General features: G+C 33.7%; 1 pseudogene; it reads left to right on the forward strand.

The window, feature by feature from the left end:
* LOC134316702 (zinc finger protein 850-like) overlaps positions 1-15,611 on the forward strand; it is a 34,491-nt pseudogene that overhangs the window by 12,337 nt on the left and 6,543 nt on the right.

The following is a 15,611-nucleotide window of genomic DNA, read 5'->3' on the forward strand; positions in this document are numbered from 1 at the left end:
AACTGTTGTTTATATCAGAGGACAACTCGTATCATTGCTTAGAGTGTGGATTAAGTTACTAAATGGAGTATTCTTAATAGACACCAGTACGGTCACAGGAGAAAGAAAAAACACCAACACATTAAAACCAATAAAATTATACTCTGCATATCCAAAAAAAAAAGAAGATTTTTTTTCTTAAAGTTTCCTTTTTGCTACTAATATAGACTAGAGCTGTCTTACTTTATTTTAAATGTACATCATGATATGAATATGATCATTAATCATCAACTGTAATGTTGTGTAATGTACCAACCTCAGATCTGAATCTGTTTTTATTTGTTATTTAAGTTTAACCTAATAAACACAGAACAACTTTTACTTCCAAGTGGAGGAATTTTATCCTGGTCTTATATTACAACTGCCCTACACATACACACACACACACACTTACACACACACTTTATTGGAAGATTTAATAGTAGTACTCTGGTACAACTTAGATTTTGGTTTAGTTCCAGCTCCTGGAAGATGTTTTTTTTTTTTTTTTGCTTGACCAGGCAACCCACCCCTTAACTCCAAGGCTGAGGTGTAGTTTTTGGGCAAATTTTACCCCTAACCGCATTTACCTGAAAGCTTTCATTTCAAGCGGTACAAAATGAAAATGGGGATTTAATGAGGATTTGAGCTCACATGCATGTGAACTATCGCTGCTGGTTTGAGCCTCTGACGGGAGGGTTTTAGACTGATTTAATGTTGGATATTTGTGCTGGACCTGGCAACCCTGAGAAGAGTGGAATTGTTTAGCGTTGGTTTGAGTCGCTGCTGGGGGGACCACGTGATCGTGGTGTGGTCATTGTTTGATCTGAATATCTGCAGTTTTAACAGGATTTTAACAAAAGGTGAAGTTCTTTTAAAGGTTTTTCTTATTGTTAGTGATTTACAGTAGAAACAAATTCACAGCGATTGGTAATAAAATGTTTTTAGATCAAAACGTGAACTGGTTTAGTCCTACATGTAAATGTGCTCGTATTTTACAGTTAGAAAAGCCACCCATGATAAAAAAAAAAACCCTGGACACGCTAAAGTTATTTTAAAAGGTTTCATACTTTGCTTCCTTTATTCATCTTTATGTTTCCTCAGTGAGCTCGTATCACTGCTCAGAATGTAGAAAGTGCTTCAGTCATTCAAACAGTTCACACACACACACACACATTAAATATTTCTACAGCATAAATACAGATAAAAATAGAAGTGTTTCCTCTTACAGTTTTCTTATTGCTACTCATATACAGTAGAAACAAATTCACATCTGTGTTGTTTTTAGATGGAAACTTTAATTATTCCATTAAAATCACTTCCAAAAATAAACATACAGCATTTTAGATGATGTAGATGCTGATGTTAAAAGCTTTATACAGTTCATGTCATTTAACTTTACAGCAGAAGCTTTTAATTCCTTGTTTGTGTTTATGATTAAATGTAGATAACTTCTCTGCTAAGATAAATAGGTGTAGTTTGACTTCACCCATCATGCTTTGTGGCTCCATCTAGTTCATTTGCATATGTTCCATAGATAATGAGCTTGTACTTTATCTTTAATGCTTAAGATTCACACAAGAAGGTGTTAATAGTTGGCTGATGACTGAACAATGGAGAGTTTTTCAATCATCTTGGGTCTTTGTCCTCAGCTCTATTTAAGGACCAAACTCTAGACTCACTAAGTCACTTGGTAAGAAGGATCTTCTGCTCATTCTTCATTAGAAACGACCTGCTGGAGACACCAGCTCGACTGAAGTGGCTGCCAGGATTCTAACAGGAAGGTAAAGATTTTTTAATAATTAGTTTCTTTTACATTTATGTTGCATTTGTTGTTAATATTATTAAACAAATATATTTAAACTATATATTCAATGTTAGAAAAAGCTTTATGCTCATAATTGTGGTGTTTTATAAAGTGTTTTTTACTCCCAGCACACCAAAGATTTACACTTGTGAGCTAATTATTAGTTCTTTTATGATGAATTGGATCAGGTGCCTAAAGTAAGACTGATGTTGAGAAAGTCAGATTTAATTATATCTTTATATAAAGTTATTTTAGTAATTTAGTTATTTATATCTGCAGATTTTATAAATATTTTATCCTGATGTTTTTTAAATTCAGCTTCTGACTTAAACGTGAAGTGAATTGAATGTTTTCCTATTAGGTGTTGAGTTGAATATTATGATAGTATTCCTGTAATAATGCTAATAGTAACACAAATGTATTTACTTTTTTCTTTGTCTTTGTGTTTCAGTTTCTACAGTCGTATCAAAGCATAAACATGAAGAAATCTCATCACTGCTCAGAGTGTGGAAAGAGTTTTACTCAGCAGAGTCATCTCCGACAACACCAGCGCATTCACACAGGAGAGAAGCCGTATCACTGCTCAGAGTGTGGAAAGTGTTTTGCTCATCAGAGTACCCTTAAAGTACACCAACGTATTCACACAGGGAAGAAGCCATATCACTGCTCAGAGTGTGGGAAGAGTTTTTCTTGTCAGAGTACAATTCAAAAACACCAGCTCATTCACACAGGAGAAAGGCCGTATCACTGCTCAGAGTGTGGAAAGAGTTTTTCTTATCAGAGTACACTTCAAAAACACCAGCGCATTCACACAGGAGAGAGGCCGTATCACTGCTCAGAGTGTGGGAAGAGTTTTACTCAAAGTAGTACTTTTAAACTACACCAGCGTGTTCACACAGGAGAGAAGCCATATTACTGCTCAGAGTGTGGAAACAGTTTTGCTCGACTGAGTCATCTCCAAACACATCAGCGCATTCACACAGGAGAGAAGCCATATCACTGCTTAGAGTGTGGAAAGAGTTTTGCTCATCAGGGTACCCTCCAAAAACACCAGTGCATTCACACAGGACAGAAGCCGTATCACTGCTCAGTTTGGAAAGAATTTTGCTCGACATAGTACCCTCCAGCAACACCAGTGCATTCACACATGAGAGAAGCTGTATTACTGCATGTGGAAAGAGTTTTACTTTTAAAAATGTTCTCAAACGACATCAGCAAATTCACACAGGAGAGAAATTACATCACTGTTAAAAGTGTGGAAAGTATTTTATTGTGCATTATTTTTTCAAACAACACCAGCGCATTCACACGGGAGAAAAGCTGTATGGCTGCTCATGCCGGAGAGAGGCCATATCACTGCTCACTGTGTGAAAACATTTTTAGTAAGAGAAATATCCTTAAAGTTCACCACACCATACTGCGATGTTTGTCCTCAGGTGTGTTAAGTGACTCTAAATCCAGAATCTACTCATTAACCTTTTTTCTTTACATTGATTACAGACTAAACAAACTAAACTGTGGTTGTGAGGTCGACACTGGTACGGTAACTGAGACATGATGAAGTAATTTTATGTGTATTTTTGTGATCATCTGCTATTTCAATAATAAAAACCTTTATTATCATTATGACTTGATATATTTTGTTTATTCAGTGATGCTATTTTAGCTCATGTCCTGATTTAAAATGTAATTATTCCATCCTGGATATTTTATTTACTGATGTTAATATGTAGTATAAAATATATTGCACTTTGTGGCAGGAGTCTGTCTAGGAAAGATTTTTTTTTTAGAAGTACATGACCTAGCTTCCATCAAATATCTATGCAAATAAAATATAAACTATTTTACCACTTCAGACAGCGTGACTGAAGTGGTCACCAGGTAAATAATTAATTTTTAAATAATTTGTTCATTTTACATTTAACTGTTGTTCACATCAGAGGACAACTCATATCACTGCTTAGAGTGTGGATTAAGTTATTGGATGGAGCATTCTTAATAGACACCAGTACGGTCACACAGGAGAAAGAAAAAACACCAACACATTAAAACCAATAAAATTATACCCTGCATATACAAAAAAACTATTAGTATTTTTTTCTTACAGTTTTCTTTTTGCTATTAATATAGACTAGAACTGTCTTACTTTAATTATTAATGTACATCATGGTATGAATATGATCATTAATCATCAACTGTAATGTTGTGTAATGTACCAACCTCAGATCTGAATCTGTTTTTATTTGTTATTTAAGTTTAACCTAATAAACACTGAACAACTTTTACTTCCAAGTGGAGGAATTTGATCCTGGTCTTATTTGAAGTTTTCAGAAATGACTTTCCTCTTTCAGGTCTTAGCACTGCATTTGAATTTGACTATTTCACTTCAATATTTAATGACATTTTATTTTCATTTATTCAGATGTGTAACAAGGCATTTTTTTGGTTTGCTTATTAAATCATGAAGTTTACAAAGCAGCTTAGAAACTTACTTTAACACTTGTAGGTCTACAGAGAAGATAATTTTGGTCTTTCTGATTATTTTCACTATTTAAATAGTGCATCGTCCTCAACCAGAATTTACATGAGGTGTGAATTGACCATCGGCTATCCAGTGCAACACAGTTTAATCATCATGGGTCTTTGTTCTTTGGGTTTATCTAAGGATCAAACTTGAAGTAATCTTACAAAATATTTACTTTTTAAATATACAATCATTCCAGTTCATAAAAAGCTTGATACAAATGAACTGATGTTTAAAAATGACATAAAAATATTGATAATAAAAACTAATAATAAAAATGACCTTTGAATGGATTAAAAGAGCAAGACCAGTCTGATGTAAGCAGACCACTACTGCTGAACAAGCTCAGAACAGAGACACACCACCTAACATGACACACTTAACAACAATGGTAATTCAACATAAAAATGAACACAAAATGTGCTATGCGCTTCAGCATTTGGAGTATAACTATTTACTGATCTTTACCCACCAAACACTTTTTATCCCCTAAAACTGCTTTGGTCGTGGCATGGCATCATAGGATCTGCAGCAACCTCAGCTGATGATGCACACACGTGAAACCCTTTTCCCACCCTACTACCATGTATATACTAACAATATACATACATACTAACAATAATATCATTGTAAACAAAATATATAGAAATGATAAATTACAAAATAAAACAATAAAAGGAAAGATTTGAAAAGAAAGATTTAAATTCTTTCCTTTTCTTGAAAGATCAAGAAATTGGCTTTCCTCTCAAATGAAGTATGTGAAAATTTAAAAATCGTGATTTTTTAAAGTGTTTTTACTCCCAGCACACCAAAGATTTACACTTGTGAGCTAATTATTAGTTCTATTATGATGAATTGGATCAGGTGCCTAAAGTAAGACTGATGTTGAGAAAGTCAGATTTAATTATATCTTTATATAAAGTTATTTTAGTAATTTAGTTATTTATATCTGCAGATTTTATAAATATTTTATCCTGATGTTTTTTAAATTCAGCTTCTGACTTAAACGTGAAGTGAATTGAATGTTTTCCTATTAGGTGTTGAGTTGAATATTATGATAGTATTCCTGTAATAATGCTAATAGTAACACAAATGTATTTACTTTTTTCTTTGTCTTTGTGTTTCAGTTTCTACAGTCGTATCAAAGCATAAACATGAATAAATCTCATCACTGCTCAGAGTGTGGAAAGAGTTTTACTCAGCAGAATCATCTCCGACAACACCAGCGCATTCACACAGGAGAGAAGCCGTATCACTGCTCAGAGTGTGGAAAGTGTTTTGCTCATCAGAGTACCCTTAAAGTACACCAGCGTATTCACACAGGGAAGAAGCCATATCACTGCTCAGAGTGAGGGAAGAGTTTTTCTTGTCAGAGTACACTTCAAAAACATCAGCTCATTCACACAGGAGAAAGGCCGTATCACTGCTCAGAGTGTGGGAAGAGTTTTACACAAAGTAGTGCTCTTATGTTACATCAGCGTGTTCACACCGGAGAAAAGCCGTATTACTGCTCAGAGTGTGGAAACAATTTTGCTCGACTGAGTAGTCTCCAAACACACCAGCGCATTCACACAGGAGAGAAGCCATATCACTGCTTAGAGTGTGGATTAAGTTACTGGATGGAGCATTCTTAATAGACACCAGTACGGTCACACAGGAGAAAGAAAAAACACCAACACATTAAAACCAATAAAATTATACCCTGCATATACAAAAAAAAACTATTAGTATTTTTTTCTTACAGTTTTCTTTTTGCTATTAATATAGACTAGAACTGTCTTACTTTAATTATTAATGTACATCATGGTATGAATATGATCATTAATCATCAACTGTAATGTTGTGTAATGTACCAACCTCAGATCTGAATCTGTTTTTATTTTTTATTTAAGTTTAACCTAATAAACACAGAACAACTTTTACTTCCAAGTGGAGGAATTTGATCCTGGTCTTATTTGAAGTTTTCAGAAATGACTTTCCTCTTTCAGGTCTTAGCACTGCATTTGAATTTGACTATTTCACTTCAATATTTAATGACATTTTATTTTCATTTATTCAGACGTGTAACAAGGCATGTTTTTGGTTTGCTTATTAAATCATGAAGTTTACAAAGCAGCTTAGAAACTTACTTTAACACTTGTAGGTCTACAGTGAAGAGAATTTTGGTCTTTCTGATTATTTTCCACTTAGCAAATAGTGCATCGTCCTCAACCAGAATTTACATGAGAAGGTGTGAATTGACCATCGGCTATCCAGTGCAACACAGTTTAATCATCATGGGTCTTTGTTCTTTGGGTTTATCTAAGGATCAAACTTGAAGTAATCTTACAAAATATTTACTTTTTAAATATACAATCATTCCAGTTCATAAAAAGCTTGATACAAATGAACTGACATGTTTAAAAATGACATAAAATATTGATAATAAAAACTAATAATAAAAATGACCTTTGAATGGATTAAAAGAGCAAGACCAGTCTGATGTAAGCAGACCACTACTGCTGAACAAGCTCAGAACAGAGACACACCACCTAACATGACACACTTAACAACAATGGTAATTCAACATAAAAATGAACACAAAATGTGCTATGTGCTTCAGCATTTGGAGTATAACTATTTACTGATCTTTACCCACCAAACACTTTTTATCCCCTAAAACTGCTTTGGTCGTGGCATGGCATCATAGGATCTGCAGCAACCTCAGCTGATGATGCACACACGTGGAACCTCTTTCCCCACACTACTACCATGTATATACTAACAATATACATACATACTAACAATAATATCATTGTAAACAAAATATATAGAAATGATGAATTACAAAATAAAACAATAAAAGGAAAGATTGGAAAAGAAAAATGTAAATTCTTTCCTTTTCTTGAAAGATCAAGAAATTGGCTTTCCTCTCAAATGAAGTATGTGAATTTTTTAATTACTTAATACCAAAAACTGCCGCTTCTGCCTAAAAGCTTTTATTACACCCGATACAAAACAAAAATGGGGATATTTTTGAACACCTGTAGACCAAAAGAGAGCTGAATGTTTGTGCCGGACTTGGCAACCCTGAGGAGAGTTGAATTGTTCGGCTGGTTTGAGTCGCTGCTGGAGGAGTGAGGTGATTGTGGTGAGGTAAACACACCGAGTACAAGTACAGTCAGTTTACTTTTAGTCATTTTAACAGAAGGTAAAGCTCTTTAAAAGGTTTCATGTTTAGTTTCCTTCCTTTATTCATCTTTATGTTTCCTCAGTGAGCTCGTATCACTGCTCAGAATGTAGAAAGTGCTTCAGTCATTCAAACAGTTCACACACACACACACACACACACACACACACACACACACACACTCACACACATTAAATATTTCTACAGCATAAATACAGATAAAATTAGAAGTGTTTCCTCTTACAGTTTTCTTATTGCTACTCATATACAGTAGAAACAAATTCACATCTGTGTTGTTTTTAGATGGAAACTTGAATTATTCCATTAAAATCACTTCCAAAAATAAACATACAGCATTTTAGATGATGTAGATGCTGATGTTAAAAGCTTTATACAGTTCATGTCATTTAACTTTACAGCAGAAGCTTTTAATTCCTTGTTTGTGTTTATGATTAAATGTAGATAACTTCTCTGCTAAGATAAATAGGTGTAGTTTGACTTCACCCATCATGCTTTGTGGCTCCATCTAGTTCATTTGCATATGTTCCATAGATAATGAGCTTGTACTTTATCTTTAATACTTAAGATTCACACAAGAAGGTGTTAATAGTTGGCTGATGACTGACCAATGGAGAGTTTTTCAATCATCTTGGGTCTTTGTCCTCAGCTCTATTTAAGGACCAAACTCTAGACTCACTAAGTCACTTGGTAAGAAGGATCTTCTGCTCATTCTTCATTAGAAACGACCTGCTGGAGACACCAGCTCGACTGAAGTGGCTGCCAGGATTCTAACAGGAAGGTAAAGATTTTTAAAATAATTAGTTTCTTTTACATTTATGTTGCATTTGTTGTTAATATTATTAAACAAATATATTCAATGTTAGAAAAAGCTTTATGCTCATAATTGTGGTGTTTTATAAAGTGTTTTTTACTCCCAGCACACCAAAGATTTACACTTGTGAGCTAATTATTAGTTCTATTATGATGAATTGGATCAGGTGCCTAAAGTAAGACTGAGGTTGAGAAAGTCAGATTTAATTATATCTTTATATAAAGTTATTTTAGTAATTTAGTTATTTATATCTGCAGATTTTATAAATATTTTATCCTGATGTTTTTTAAATTCAGCTTCTGACTTAAACGTGAAGTGAATTGAATGTTTTCCTATTAGGTGTTGAGTTGAATATTATGATAGTATTCCTGTAATAATGCTAATAGTAACACAAATGTATTTACTTTTTTCTTTGTCTTTGTGTTTCAGTTTCTACAGTCGTATCAAAGCATAAACATGAAGAAATCTCATCACTGCTCAGAGTGTGGAAAGAGTTTTACTCAGCAGAATCATCTCCGACAACACCAGCGCATTCACACAGGAGAGAAGCCATATCACTGCTCAGAGTGTGGAAAGAGTTTTGCTGACAGTAGTGCCCTTAAAATACACCAGCGCATTCACACAGGAGAGAAGCCATATCACTGCTCAGAGTGTGGAAAGAGTTTTGCTCATCAGAGTACCCTTAAAGTACACCAGCGTATTCACACAGGGAAGAAGCCATATCACTGCTCAGAGTGTGGGAAGAGTTTTTCTTGTCAAAGTACAATTCAAAAACACCAGCTCATTCACACAGGAGAAAGGCCGTATCACTGCTCAGAGTGTGGAATAAGTTTTACTTATCAGAGTGCACTTCAAAAACACCAACGCATTCACACAGGAGAGAGGCCGTATCACTGCTCAGAATGTGGGAAGAGTTTTACACAAAGTAGTGCTCTTATGTTACATCAGCGTGTTCACACTGGAGAAAAGCCATATTACTGCTCAGAGTGTGGAAACAGTTTTGCTCGACTGAGCCAACTGCAAACACACCAGCGCATTCACACAGGAGAGAAGCCATATCACTGCTCAGAGTGTGGAAAGAGTTTTGCTCATCATGGTACCCTCCAAAAACACCAGCGCATTCACACAGGACAGAAGCCGTATTACTGCTCAGAGTGTGGAAAGAATTTTGCTCGCTATAGTACCCTCCAGAAACACCAGCGCATTCACACATGAGAAAAGCTGTATGGCTGCTCATTGTGGTCATGCCGGAGAGAGGCCATATCACTGCTCACTGTGTGAAAACAATTTTAGTAAGAGAAATATCCTTAAAGTTCACCACACCATATTGTGATATGTGTTCTCAGGTGTGTTAAGTGACTCTAAATTCAGAATCTACTCATTAACCTTTTTTCTTTACATTGATTACAGATATAACTGGAACAGACTGCCAGGAGATATTAGATGTTCCTCAAACATAGAAATCTTTAAATCCAGGTTAAAAACTTTTCTTTTTTCTTGTGCCTATGATTGAGCTCGATATTTTTACTATTACCCTCATTTTACCATATTTCTTTTAGTCTTGTTTTAATTCCATATTCTCTAAACTGTAAGGTATATTTTACTATATTTTCTTTTAGTTTTTATGTTTTATTTGCTTATTTCTCTTGTTTTAATTTCGTATTTACCAAATTGTAGGGTATATTTTACAATATTTTCTTTTAATTTTTCAAGTTCTTAATTTTTATCTCTCTTGTTTGAATTTCATGTTTTTAATTGTAACTAAATGTTTGCAAGAAGTCTTTCTGAGGTTCTAGATCTCAGGAATGTTTTAATGCTTTTAATTTTTAATTTTTCCTTATGTAAAGCACTTTGAATTGCCACTGTGTATGAAAGGTGCTATACAAATAAACTTGCCTTGCCTAAACAAACTAAACTGTGGTTGTGAGGTCGACACTGGTACGGTAACTGAGACTGAAGAAGTGATTTTATGTGTATTTTTGTGATCATCTGCTATTTTAAATAATTAAAACCTTTATTATCATTATGACTCTTGATATATTTTGTTTATTCAGTGATGCTATTTAGCTCATGTCCTGATTTAAAATGTAATTATTCCATCCTGGATATTTTATTTACTGATGTTAATATGTAGTATAAAATATATTGCACTTTGTGGCAGGAGTCTGTCTAGGAAAGATTTTTTAAAATAGTTTATGACCAAGCTTCCATCAAATATCTATGCAAATAAAATATAAACTATTTTACCACTTCAGACAGCGTGACTGAAGTGGTCACCAGGTAAATAATTAATTTTTAAATAATTTGTTCATTTTACATTTAACTGTTGTTCACATCAGAGGACAACTCATATCACTGCTTAGAGTGTGGATTAAGTTATTGGATGGAGCATTCTTAATAGACACCAGTACGGTCACACAGGAGAAAGAAAAAACACCAACACATTAAAACCAATAAAATTATACTCTGCATATACAAAAAAACTATTAGTATTTTTTTCTTACAGTTTTCTTTTTGCTATTAATATAGACTAGATCTGTCTTACTTTAATTATTAATGTACATCATGGTATGAATATAATCATTAATCATCAACTGTAATGTTGTGTAATGTACCAACCTCAGATCTGAATCTGTTTTTATTTGTTATTTAAGTTTAACCTAATAAACACAGAACAACTTTTACTTCCAAGTGGAGGAATTTTATCCTGGTCTTATTTGAAGTTTTCAGAAATGACTTTCCTCTTTCAGGTCTTAGCACTGCATTTGAATTTGACTATTTCACTTCAATATTTAATGACATTTTATTTTCATTTATTCAGATGTGTAACAAGGCATTTTTTTGGTTTGCTTATTAAATCATGAAGTTTACAAAGCAGCTTAGAAACTTACTTTAACACTTGTAGGTCTACAGAGAAGAGAATTTTGGTCTTTCTGATTATTTTCCACTTAGCAAATAGTGCATCGTCCTCAACCAGAATTTACATGAGAAGGTGTGAATTGACCATCGGCTATCCAGTGCAACACAGTTTAATCATCATGGGTCTTTGTTCTTTGGGTTTATCTAAGGATCAAACTTGAAGTAATCTTACAAAATATTTACTTTTTAAATATACAATCATTCCAGTTCATAAAAAGCTTGATACAAATAAACTGACATGTTTAAAAATGACATAAAATATTGATAATAAAAACTAATAATAAAAATGACCTTTGAATGGATTAAAAGAGCAAGACCAGTCTGATGTAAGCAGACCACTACTGCTGAACAAGCTCAGAACAGAGACACAACACCTAACATGAGAGACACTTAACAACAATGGTAATTCAACATAAAAATGAACACAAAATGTGCTATGTGCTTCAGCATTTGGAGTATAACTATTTACCGATCTTTACCCACCAAACACTTTTTATCCCCTAAAACTGCTTTGGTCGTGGCATGGCATCATAGGATCTGCAGCAACCTCAGCTGATGATGCTCACGTGGAACCTCTTTCCCACCCTACTACCATGTATATACTAACAATATACATACATACTAACAATAATATCATTGTAAACAAAATATATAGAAATTATAAATTACAAAATAAAACAATAAAAGGAAAGATTTGAAAAGAAAAATTTAAATTCTTTCCTTTTCTTGAAAGATCAAGAAATTGGCTTTCCTCTCAAATGAAGTATGTGAAAATTAAAAAATCGCGATTTTTTAAAGTGTTTTTACTCCCAGCACACCAAAGATTTACACTTGTGAGCTAATTATTAGTTCTATTATGATGAATTGGATCAGGTGCCTAAAGTAAGACTGATGTTGAGAAAGTCAGATTTAATTATATCTTTATATAAAGTTATTTTAGTAATTTAGTTATTTATATCTGCAGATTTTATAAATATTTTATCCTGATGTTTTTTAAATTCAGCTTCTGACTTAAATGTGAAGTGAATTGAATGTTTTCCTATTAGGTGTTGAGTTGAATATTATGATAGTATTCCTGTAATAATGCTAATAGTAACACAAATGTATTTACTTTTTTCTTTGTCTTTGTGTTTCAGTTTCTACAGTCGTATCAAAGCATAAACATGAATAAATCTCATCACTGCTCAGAGTGTGGAAAGAGTTTTGCTCATTAGAGTGCACTTCAACACCACCAGCGCATTCACACAGGAGAGAGGCCGTATCACTGCTCAGAGTGTGGGAAGAGTTTTACTCAAAGTAGTGCTCTTATGTTACATCAGCGTGTTCACACCGGAGAAAAGCCATATTACTGCTCAGAGTGTGGAAACAGTTTTGCTCGACTGAGTCATCTCCAAACACACCAGCGCATTCACACAGGAGAGAAGCCATATCACTGCTCAGAGTGTGGAAAGAATTTTGCTCATCAGGGTACCCTCCGAAAACACAAGCGCATTCACACAGGACAGAAGCCGTATTACTGCTCAGAGTGTGGAAAGAATTTTGCTCGCTATAGTACCCTCCAGCAACACCAGCGCATTCACACATGAGAAAAGCTGTATGGCTGCTCATTGTGGTCATGCCGGAGAGAGGCCATATCACTGCTCACTGTGTGAAAACAATTTTAGTGAGAGAAATATCCTTAAAGTTCACCACACCATATTGTGATATGTGTTCTCAGGTGTGTTAAGTGACTAAATCCAGAATCTACTCATTAACCTTTTTTCTTTACATTGATTACAGACTAAACAAACTAAACTGTGGTTGTGAGGTCGACACTGGTACGGTAACTGAGACATGAAGTAATTTTATGTGTATTTTTGTGATCATCTGCTATTTTAAATAATTAAAACCTTTATTATCATTATGACTCTTGATATATTTTGTTTATTCAGTGATGCTATTTAGCTCATGTCCTGATTTAAAATGTAATTATTCCATCCTGGATATTTTATTTACTGATGTTAATATGTAGTATAAAATATATTGCACTTTGTGGCAGGAGTCTGTCTAGGAAATATTTTTTAAAATTGTTTATGACCAAGCTTCCATCAAATATCTATGCAAATAAAATATAAACTATTTTACCACTTCAGACAGCGTGACTGAAGTGGTCACCAGGTAAATAATTAATTTTTAAATAATTTGTTCATTTTACATTTAACTGTTGTTCACATCAGAGGACAACTCATATCACTGCTTAGAGTGTGGATTAAGTTATTGGATGGAGCATTCTTAATAGACACCAGTACGGTCACACAGGAGAAAGAAAAAACACCAACACATTAAAACCAATAAAATTATACTCTGCATATACAAAAAAACTATTAGTATTTTTTTCTTACAGTTTTCTTTTTGCTATTAATATAGACTAGATCTGTCTTACTTTAATTATTAATGTACATCATGGTATGAATATGATCATTAATCATCAACTGTAATGTTGTGTAATGTACCAACCTCAGATCTGAATCTGTTTTTATTTGTTATTTAAGTTTAACCTAATAAACACAGAACAACTTTTACTTCCAAGTGGAGGAATTTGATCCTGGTCTTATTTGAAGTTTTCAGAAATGACTTTCCTCTTTCAGGTCTTAGCACTGCATTTGAATTTGACTATTTCACTTCAATATTTAATGACATTTTATTTTCATTTATTCAGACGTGTAACAAGGCATGTTTTTGGTTTGCTTATTAAATCATGAAGTTTACAAAGCAGCTTAGAAACTTACTTTAACACTTGTAGGTCTACAGAGAAGAGAATTTTGGTCTTTCTGATTATTTTCCACTTAGCAAATAGTGCATCGTCCTCAACCAGAATTTACATGAGAAGGTGTGAATTGACCATCGGCTATCCAGTGCAACACAGTTTAATCATCATGGGTCTTTGTTCTTTGGGTTTATCTAAGGATCAAACTTGAAGTAATCTTACAAAATATTTACTTTTTAAATATACAATCATTCCAGTTCATAAAAAGCTTGATACAAATGAACTGACATGTTTAAAAATGACATAAAATATTGATAATAAAAACTAATAATAAAAATGACCTTTGAATGGATTAAAAGAGCAAGACCAATCTGATGTAAGCAGACCACTACTGCTGAACAAGCTCAGAACAGAGACACACCACCTAACATGAGAGACACTTAACAACAATGGTAATTCAACATAAAAATGAACACAAAATGTGCTATGTGCTTCAGCATTTGGAGTATAACTATTTACCGATCTTTACCCACCAAACACTTTTTATCCCCTAAAACTGCTTTGGTCGTGGCATGGCATCATAGGATCTGCAGCAACCTCAGCTGATGATGCACACACGTGAAACCCTTTTCCCACCCTACTACCATGTATATACTAACAATATACATACATACTAACAATAATATCATTGTAAACAAAATATATAGAAATGATAAATTACAAAATAAAACAATAAAAGGAAAGATTTGAAAAGAAAAATGTAAATTCTTTCCTTTTCTTGAAAGATCAAGAAATTGGCTTTCCTCTCAAATGAAGTATGTGAAAATTAAAAAATCGCGATTTTTTAAATTACTTAATACCAAAAACTGCCGCTTCTGCCTAAAAGCTTTTATTACACCCGATACAAAACAAAAATGGAGATATTTTTTATCACATGTAGACCAAAAGAGAGCTGGATATTTGTGACGGACCTGGCAACCCTGAGGAGAGTTGAATTGTTTGGCTGGTTTGAGTCGCTGCTGGAGGAGTGAGGTGATTGTGGTGAGGTAAACACACCGAGTACAAGTACAGTCAGTTTACTTTTAGTCATTTTAACAGAAGCTAAAGCTCTTTAAAAGGTTTCATGTTTAGTTTCCTCCCTTTATTCATCTTTATGTTTCCTCAGTGAGCTCGTATCACTGCTCAGAATGTAGAAAGTGCTTCAGTCATTCAAACAGTTCACACACACACACTCACACACACACACACACTCACACACACACACACACACACACACAAACACACACACACACACACACACACACATTAAATATTTCTACAGCATAAATACAGATAAAAATAGAAGTGTTTCCTCTTACAGTTTTCTTATTGCTACTCATATACAGTAGAAACAAATTCACATCTGTGTTGTTTTTAGATGGAAACTTTAATTATTCCATTAAAATCACTTCCAAAAATAAACATACAGCATTTTAGATGATGTAGATGCTGATGTTAAAAGCTTTATACAGTTCATGTCATTTAACTTTACAGCAGAAGCTTTTAATTCCTTGTTTGTGTTTATGATTAAATGTAGATAACTTCTCTGCTAAGATA

This window comes from Trichomycterus rosablanca, chromosome 6, assembly GCF_030014385.1.
Source record: "Trichomycterus rosablanca isolate fTriRos1 chromosome 6, fTriRos1.hap1, whole genome shotgun sequence".
NCBI classification, from domain to species: Eukaryota; Metazoa; Chordata; class Actinopteri; order Siluriformes; family Trichomycteridae; genus Trichomycterus; species Trichomycterus rosablanca.